General features: G+C 37.5%; 1 long non-coding RNA gene across 2 annotated transcripts; it reads right to left on the reverse strand.

Moving 5' to 3' along the window:
* Positions 1–917: 917 nt before the first annotated feature.
* On the reverse strand, positions 918–8,360 carry LOC130550513 (uncharacterized). 2 transcript variants are annotated; one of them, XR_008962440.1, is made up of 5 exons: positions 5,124–8,360; positions 4,871–5,005; positions 4,714–4,767; positions 1,465–1,550; positions 918–1,161 (listed from the first exon to the last, which is right to left on the reverse strand). It is a non-coding gene; the product is annotated as an uncharacterized LOC130550513 (long non-coding RNA). The 2 variants fall into 2 exon arrangements; XR_008962439.1 differs by lacking the exon at positions 1,465–1,550.
* Between the last annotated feature and the right edge of the window lie 347 nt (positions 8,361–8,707).

Consider the following 8,707-nt stretch of genomic DNA (forward strand, 5'->3'; position numbering starts at 1 on the left):
CGACTATGGTGATCACTGACCGGAGCGCCAAAGCAAGCTGCTGAAAAAAGGCAGACCAAAAGAAGGAGCGAGGAGAACAAGGAAGGTAAGCAAACAAGACTGGATACAAGACACCACTAGACTAAGGCTGAGGCTGAGGCTGAGATACTTCAGACAAGAAAACCTAAACAGAAAACTTAACATCAACAGGCGAGCCGCAGCTACGCCTGGGGCAGAATAATCCACAACGAACAGACACTGGACAAGAAACACTGAGGGAGTTATAAAGAGAACGTAACGAGGAGATCATAACCAGGTGTGGAGTAATTAAGGAAACGATAATGTCTAATGAGTGAAGTGACAACAGGCGTGTGAACGGAGTGGAAAAACACCAGTGCAGGGGAAGTCATACGGAAACACGAGGGTGGGGCAAATGACGCAGACACAAGCACAAAGCCAGCTGAAAGCTCGGTGACAGCCATGTGCTTGACAAAAACAAAACAATCCCCGTGCCAGAAGATGACCCGACCAGGCCGTAACAGCACTATTGCCAGTGACTTGCTGTAAATTCCCCTTTACAGCAGATTAACTGTATATACCTTACAGTAATATGACTGTACTGCAACTTCTTTTTACAGTATAATATCCATACTGTAATGTCATTGTACAGTATAAAACCCTTACCACAATTTGGCTTCACAGTATTATAACTCTACAGTAACTTTACTGCAATTATAACTTGCTAAATAGTATTGTAAATTGTATTTCATATTATTTTACAATATGTGCCACTAGCAGTACAAAATCTCTATGAATAGTTTACATGAATACTGTTAAATTTTATAAATTCAAAATAAGTGACATAAGTCCATGTACAACAATATTTTTATTCAGTACATTATTATTTGTTACATCCATTAATAATGGATTTTTGAACAATGTGATACAACAATGCCTGATGACAACTGATGAAATCATAACAATATAACAGTATCTTTAAGAATAATCTAACAATAGGTTGAACACTGTAAATGCAGCCAATATTTTGGTTCAAAATCTATTACAACAAAACACACCAGGATGATGTTAATGAGCCTACAGGCACAACGCTTACAAGATCCATTCTAGGCTTGTCTCTGTGCTGGCGTTGAACTGGCACCGGTTCATTGCTAGACAGATGATCTAAAGAGAAACAAAAAGAAAATGTGTGACAAATAGTCACTGATTTTCTGTCATTTAAACTATCATTGAACAGACAGGCTAACAATTTATGCAACAGCATAAAATATAACAATCAAAATATTTGTTTATTCTCTTCAAACCACCAACTGTATACAGATTATACAATTAGTTGGAATATGAACCAAACTTGTGTTATTCTTTAAATTAGACAAAACATAGCACATTTTCTTTCTGTTAATATTTTTTACCATTTCACACAAATAACCTAAACAAAATAATTATGTGTGTAAAATAGAGTCTCACATGGATGATGTTTTTTTAGTTAGTGCCGCACTGGTTCCCTCGACCGAGAGCCACTGGATTTTTTACATAGACATTTAAAATGAGACCTGTGATTAACAAAGGTTTGACACTTACATGCTTTGTCTATCAGGATAATCTTTACAAATTAACACCACATGTATGAAAGAGATGTATTTGTATAACACCACATATATGAAGCCTAAATACAATTGCCAGAAATAAAAAGCTAACATGAAGATATACGGGTACAGTAGTTGATGTGTCCTATGGTGTGACAGCAAAATTTAGAAAACAAACTTTCTACATAATTTTATGTTATTAATATTAATATTTATAATATAAAATAGTAAAAGAGAGATTTATCTTCATTGTTAGTTTTTTCTTAATTTTTGCCATCACTCCATAGGACACATTTGCATATTAATTTGCCAACTACCCATAAACAGACTATACCACGGTTGCTCAACATCAATGTCACCACCACCAAGCCTTCAAAAACACTTTCAAACTTAACGTCAAAAATAACGTGTTCCCTAATAAGTAAGCTAAAGCTTTAAACAATTGCGAACTGGTGTGTTGTATGCCATATAATAAGTTGTGAAAATATTTACAGGTTTTGTTAACCACATACCTTATTTCATTTACCCCATTAAAAAACCTTGAATTTGGGGCAATGGAACCAGAAGTGCTAAAATGTTAACTGCAGGTTTTGCATGTGACACTTGATATGGACGCCATAGGAGACCTGTGCAATACACTTTACTCTGAACGTTGTCTCTTTATTAGTCAATGTATGTATTGCTCATATATATATATATATATATATACAGGTATATATATATTATATGTACCATTACCCAGGGGCGTATCTAGGATATAAAACCTTCAGGGGCTGAGCCTAAAACATTAGGGGCTAATGTAGGGAATTTGGATTAGGTTGTAAGGGGTATTTTTTCAAGGAAAATATGCTTTGCATCAACTTTTTTATGCAATATAGTTTATTAGCAGACACAAAATAATCACATAAATTTAAATTTATTCTTCTCTAGGAAAATATGTTTTGCATGAACACATTTATGCAATATATTATCAAACACAAAATAATCATATGTAACTTTATACATCTTACCCATTGTTATCTATGTCTAGCTACTTATGTCTACTGTACTTCATTCTCTTGTGGACTTTTCAAAGTTATTTATGATTCTTTTATCCATGTATTTTTCCTGTTTGTTTTTTAAATGGTGGAATCATCACAGAGTATCTTCGAGACTTGACTTGAGCAAAAAAAAAACATATGGTAATGTTTGTAATGCGCAAAGTCAGTCCTGGAGGGCCGGTGTCCTGCAAAGTTTAGCTTCAACCCTAATCAAACACACCTGAACAGCTAATCAAGGTCTCACAAAGCAGACTAGAAACTTTCAAACAGGTGTGTTGAGCCAAGTTGGAGCTAAACTCTGCAGGACAGTGGCCCTCCAGGACCGACATTGGACACCCCTGCGTTAGTGCTTTCACGTTTATGAGCTGGGCGATAATAATGCATGAAATTAACAGTCAGTTCCTTAAGGATTTTTCCTTGTTTGTAAATTGTGTAAATATTTGTAATGTTTTTTTACAACTTTAATTACTTAAATACTAAAAGTATTTATATGAATAGAAATACTTAATAACTATAGTTGATAATGGTTAACCTAATATAAATAAAAAATGAAAGGTTTTGAAGACATGGTTTGTTTACCATTGACATGCCATGTGCTTTCTCCTGTCTTGTCGTTGGCCCCGCCCCTCTCGTTTCCCGTATTACTTTCCTGCCATGTCTCATGTTCGTCACCTGCCCCTCGTTATCTTCCTTTGTCTGTCTCCCTATTTAATGCCGGTGTGTTTGCTGTCTTGTGCGGATTCGTTTGTTCTATGTTACGGCCTGAGTTCTTGTACGTCCCGAGTTTCATGTGTCAAGTGAGGGTTTTTTGTGCCTAGTGTGCCTCGTGTGATCCCCTTGCCTTGTTTGTTTATTTGGTTTACCTTTCCCTGTTTGTGACGTTGTGTTGTACCTCGTTTAGTTTACTTTTGCCCCATCGAGGGAAGTATTTTGTTCCAAGTTTTGTATATCAGTTCTGTTCTCATTTTGACACCCCTGCGTGGGTATTTCCTTTGTTTAGTGTCCTTGTGTTTAACCCCTTATCCACACCTGCCTGCACTTGGGTTCTTTCTCCACGCAAGTTGTGACACATTGTTTCAAGCAATAAGCCTGAAAGACAAGATTTGCGCGCTGACGGGAAGCATTTGCTCAAGGATTATGTTTTTTACAAGGAATGAAAAACAATATTGCTCCACTATACTGTCATATATTAGGATATTATTGCTTCGCCCAGTCCTTGGCACTTATGTGAGGCAGTAGCCAGGTAAGAGAGGTTCACACAGACCACTCACTGACCTCACATGTGCGTCAGGCAACATCTGTGCATTATCCTCGTAAAAATAATGCATCACAAATTGATAAAATTCATTTTTGCTATATTTGCATTGATTTGGATTAAGATTATGCTGCAATAGCAGAATCACGAAAAACTCTGCGGGCTTGTTGTGATAATCCAGATTTTTATATCATGAGTTATAGGTGTACATTTTCGTCTGCGTGTACTCGCACACTAAAGTTACCTTTCTTCGTCTTCTCCCAAAATGAAAGAAGATTTGTTTGTTTCTTGGTCTTCTCTACCCTCACACTGTTATATCTTATTTTGTCGAGCAGCTCAACTGCATGGTGATGTTCTAGGGATAGGTTGAAATCAGTCACATGGTGTGTGTATGTGCGTGCCTGTGTGTGTGTCAGACTCGGCGCGTGTGAGAGAGAGGCTTCAGTCAACATCGTATACACAGCGTCAGCAGCAAATTTTAAATTGAATTCCTATTATTATATTTCCAGGCCAAAACATTCGGGGCTAGATTACAAACAATCGGGGCTAGAACCCCGAATAAATTGTGCCAGCGACGCCCATGCCATTACCTATAAAATAGCTTATGCGTTGAATTACTCACCTCTGTACCATCACCTGCATAGTGCATGCTGATACTCCAGATTAACACAAATGGAGACAAAAAGACAGCAAAAGCACTGACGAAGACATACAGATGGATAGCTTCATAGAAGACCTAGCCCTCAAAGCTGACCATCCGGTTGCCGACATCAAAATACACCATGAAAATGAACATACTATCACATTACCAGTAGTCACTAACTTTTTTTCATACCTAGCATGATAACTTGGCCTGTGTTGTCACTTCAGGCATCTTGGTGGATGTTGGCTGCAAACCCAAAAAGTAAAGCCTATCAGATATTGCAAATAATTTCTATTTAAGAGAAACAGCTAAAAGGTGCTATTACAGCTGTCAAAATAAAGATTTGTACCTCTTCTTGAAGTAGGCCACCTCATCAACAGAAGAATGGCAATGATTGCAACCTGGTAGTTGTACTGTATATTCCTCTGCTTTCACAGTCCATGTCACAGAGCAGGCTTAAATGTCTTAGTTCCATTTAAGGCTCCTGTTTTTGAAAACAAAAAAAATGGGCACAAAATATGTGGTTATAGTTATAATGTGACTTTTATTAGAATTATTGTTGGGGATTGCCCCACTGAAGGCAAGTTTTGGATATTACTGACTGCCAGAACTCAGGGAGTGGAGTCATCAGATGATTCTTTGCCTTTATTATGCAGCATATGACCACACACACTTGTGAGCATCTGAGGTAGTTTCTGGAAACAATACAACAATGTACAAATGAATAAACAGTTTGAACACCACTAGTATAGTATAAATATGTAACGTCATATAAATGTATAAATACAGCAGCATAATACTGAGATATCACATTGTGTTAGTGATATGTGTCACGACTGGCGTGGGAAGAACCCAATTGCAGGCAGGCGGGGTTGCAGGGGTTAACAAGACAGATTTTATTATAACAAAAACACAAAACAAGAAACCCACGATGGGGTGTAAACAAGAACGAGAAAACAATATAAGTAAACAGGGACGTAACTAACTAACCACTAAACTAAACATAACTTGACAAACTAAACTAAACACTTACTAGACTTGACAGGACAATCCAAACAGGAACACGACATGGGGAAAACAGGTGAGCACAGGATATATCAAAAAACGTAGAACGCAGCACAAACAATCAACGAGCACAGGACAATGAAACAAGCGGATCTTTTAAAGGGAACACAAACAGGGATAATAACACAGGGCAGGTGGGAAACATTAGACAGGGCAGGGAGGCAATACATGAAATGAGAGGGGCGGGGCCAATGACAAGACACGAGAAAGCACATGAGATGTAAAAATGTAAACAACTCATGGCTTTCTCACATAAAACCTAAGGGCTCTGTCCCGATCCTGCCACACGACTAGAAGTTCAGAAACAAGAAGGCAGAACCGTGACAGATATGGACCTGTAATAATTACAAACAATATCTTATTTTATTATACAGTATGTAGCAGCAGATTACCGAAATAAAGTGCATAAACATTAGCCGCTTAGCCAGCGGATTTAAACCGATCATGAAAACATGATTAAAGCACTCATTTGGAGCGTCTAAAATCACGAAACTTAGACACACAAACCCTGATATTACACGTAGCAATGTCTGAATGATTTTATTGTTGTCATAAACATATAAGCATGATTAATTATCTCATTAATTTATCTCATGGTTAACCGCTACAGAGACATCAGAGCCAGCGGTAAATAAAGAAGCACTTGCCGTGGTGAGGCTGCGTTGGGCGGGGTAAGTTACATGAGCTCTGAGCGCCCGGTGACTGCCTGGAGCTCATATCTCCGAATTCGTCCAAACAATTATTTTTAAAAAAGACACTATATTTATTAACCGACTGCAGATTTGAACTTTAAAAACATTCTCGCCTAAACTGTCTTAAAACTGCATTTTGGCTGTTTTACTGTTCCACTGTTGCATGTTAAATTTGGGAAATATTTCTCCTCAGCATCAACATTAATATTTAATTTCAACAAAGCGAAACTAAAGTACACTTATTAACGTTTCGCAAGGTATTTTACAGAAAACACATTTTTTAGCAGTTCTTACCTGCTGTCAGCCGCTCATTCCCACAGGTGTCGCTCTCAGTCAGACCAACGGTCATGCTCAGGCCAGGATTGTCAGCTCCGCGGTTTTTACACTAAAATACGCTTTACCAGTAGTCAGTTCAAATTAGTCAGTTCAAATTTGGCTTCACGCTCGCATGCTTTAATTATCGATTTCCTGTTTCTTAAACAGTTTCCAATTACACTTTTAAAATGTTTCTATATGCAAAATTTTAAGTGACATATTTTTAGTATTTTCACTGATAAAGGTCTTCAAATACAGTAGCACTACTGTGGTTGTGTCAACAGTAGAGTACTGTAAATTTCCAAAATACAGTATGTCACTGTAAATTACAATGTTACTTCATAAAATACCCATAATGCAATGGCATATTACAGTAATTAATAGTAAAAAAAGATTATAGCATTTTACTGGGAATTTTGGAGTAAGTAACTGTAAAAATACTAACAGTGTACATTTAGAAGTATTGACATCCCATGAAAGGGCACTTTAAAGAAAAGTGGATGTCTGTGAAGTATTCATTCACAACTTCAAACAACTGTGAACCATTTATTCATGAGTTATGAACGTTAGTAACCTGTGAAAATGCAACATTAATAAATGGTTCACACGAATCCACGGTATTCAGGGCTAAGTGTATCCCATCATGCATCACATTCTGGATATATCATGAGACTTTTTGCTCGGGTCTTGCGAGATGTTGTGGAAAGCTTTCCAGTGTAAGTTATACAACTACTTTTGTTTGGCTAACATGTGTTTTACTTTTGGTTTTGCTTTTTTGGGTATACAGCTGCTTTGATACGATACAAACAAAGCACTATAAAGATAAATCTGACTTGACTATATAATTAGATATTACATATAATTTCGTAGTAAAACGTAGTGTTACACATTTTATTGGTGAAAACTCCACAGTTATGTATTTTGTAAAACTGCTTTTTATCGCATAATTAGAAACAGCACATTAATTAACGTTATATGTTTGCACTTGCTAAGTGTGTCCCATCCGGTTAGAAATCTTTCATGCTCACTTGGGATCTTCACGCCCAGTAGAACACTTGGGCCAAAAACAGGAAATACGTCATGAAAGTAGTTAAGTGGTCAAGTGCAAAGACCGCAAGTGGGGGTATTTGGACGCAGCCTGTGGATCGGATGGACACTTCTCTATCACATGATGCCACAGGTGCTGAGCAACGGTCAAATTTAAATCAAATAAATATAGCGGAAAACCTTAAGGCAGACGTCCGTTTTTAATGTAAGTGCCAATAAATTAATTTCTCATGACAAAATTATGTTTTATCAACTCTCACGTGTAGGTTGTTGTTAATACGTGATAGGTCAAAGAGCATACGGGTCACATGACCATAAAACATGGCGGACGCAGTATGTCTGAAATGTATTCATACTTCTTCCACTCATACTAAGAACGTACTGTTTTAACGGCCGATACATAGGTACTTATTCAAATTCAGTACATACTGTGACAATATGCGATTTCGGATGCAGCAAATGTCTTCATGTTGTTTCTGTGAGCGCGCGTTACCTGAGGGTATCTTTCGTGAGGTTGATTAAACTTACTCTTCAAACGTGTTCTGGAACCGACATACCCAGTGTAAGCAAGGTTTGGGTTAATCAACCCAGAGTTCAGGGTTTAGTTGACTGTAAGTTAACCCTGCTTTCTGGAATACACCCCTGGTTACCTACATACTGGTACCACAATAAATGCGGATTTATCAATATCATTGACGCACGCGGGCCGATGCGCGGCGCCATAGCAACGCTGGTAAAATCAATATTTAGGAGAGGGCTCCCTCTGGTGTTTGGATGAATAAGTCTCTTAACTATTGCATTACATAAGCCAGGAGGCACCAATTCAGCATGTACTGTATTATTTGAAATGTTTGTCGTGGCATAATGTGTACTGTTTTACTTACCGTCAAAATAAAATATCATAAAAATATTAACTTGATGCCAGAGCCTGTGGCCAGCGCTCCAGACACATAGCACAACTGTGTTCTAGTTCGAGGAAATAAAGAACAAACAAAAAATGTACTTTTAACTTCATGACAAATCATAGCTGCACTTAATATTGCAACTGTAGGCTATTTTTATGCCAA

This window comes from Triplophysa rosa, unplaced genomic scaffold, assembly GCF_024868665.1.
Source record: "Triplophysa rosa unplaced genomic scaffold, Trosa_1v2 scaffold34_ERROPOS727490, whole genome shotgun sequence".
NCBI classification, from domain to species: domain Eukaryota; kingdom Metazoa; phylum Chordata; class Actinopteri; order Cypriniformes; family Nemacheilidae; genus Triplophysa; species Triplophysa rosa.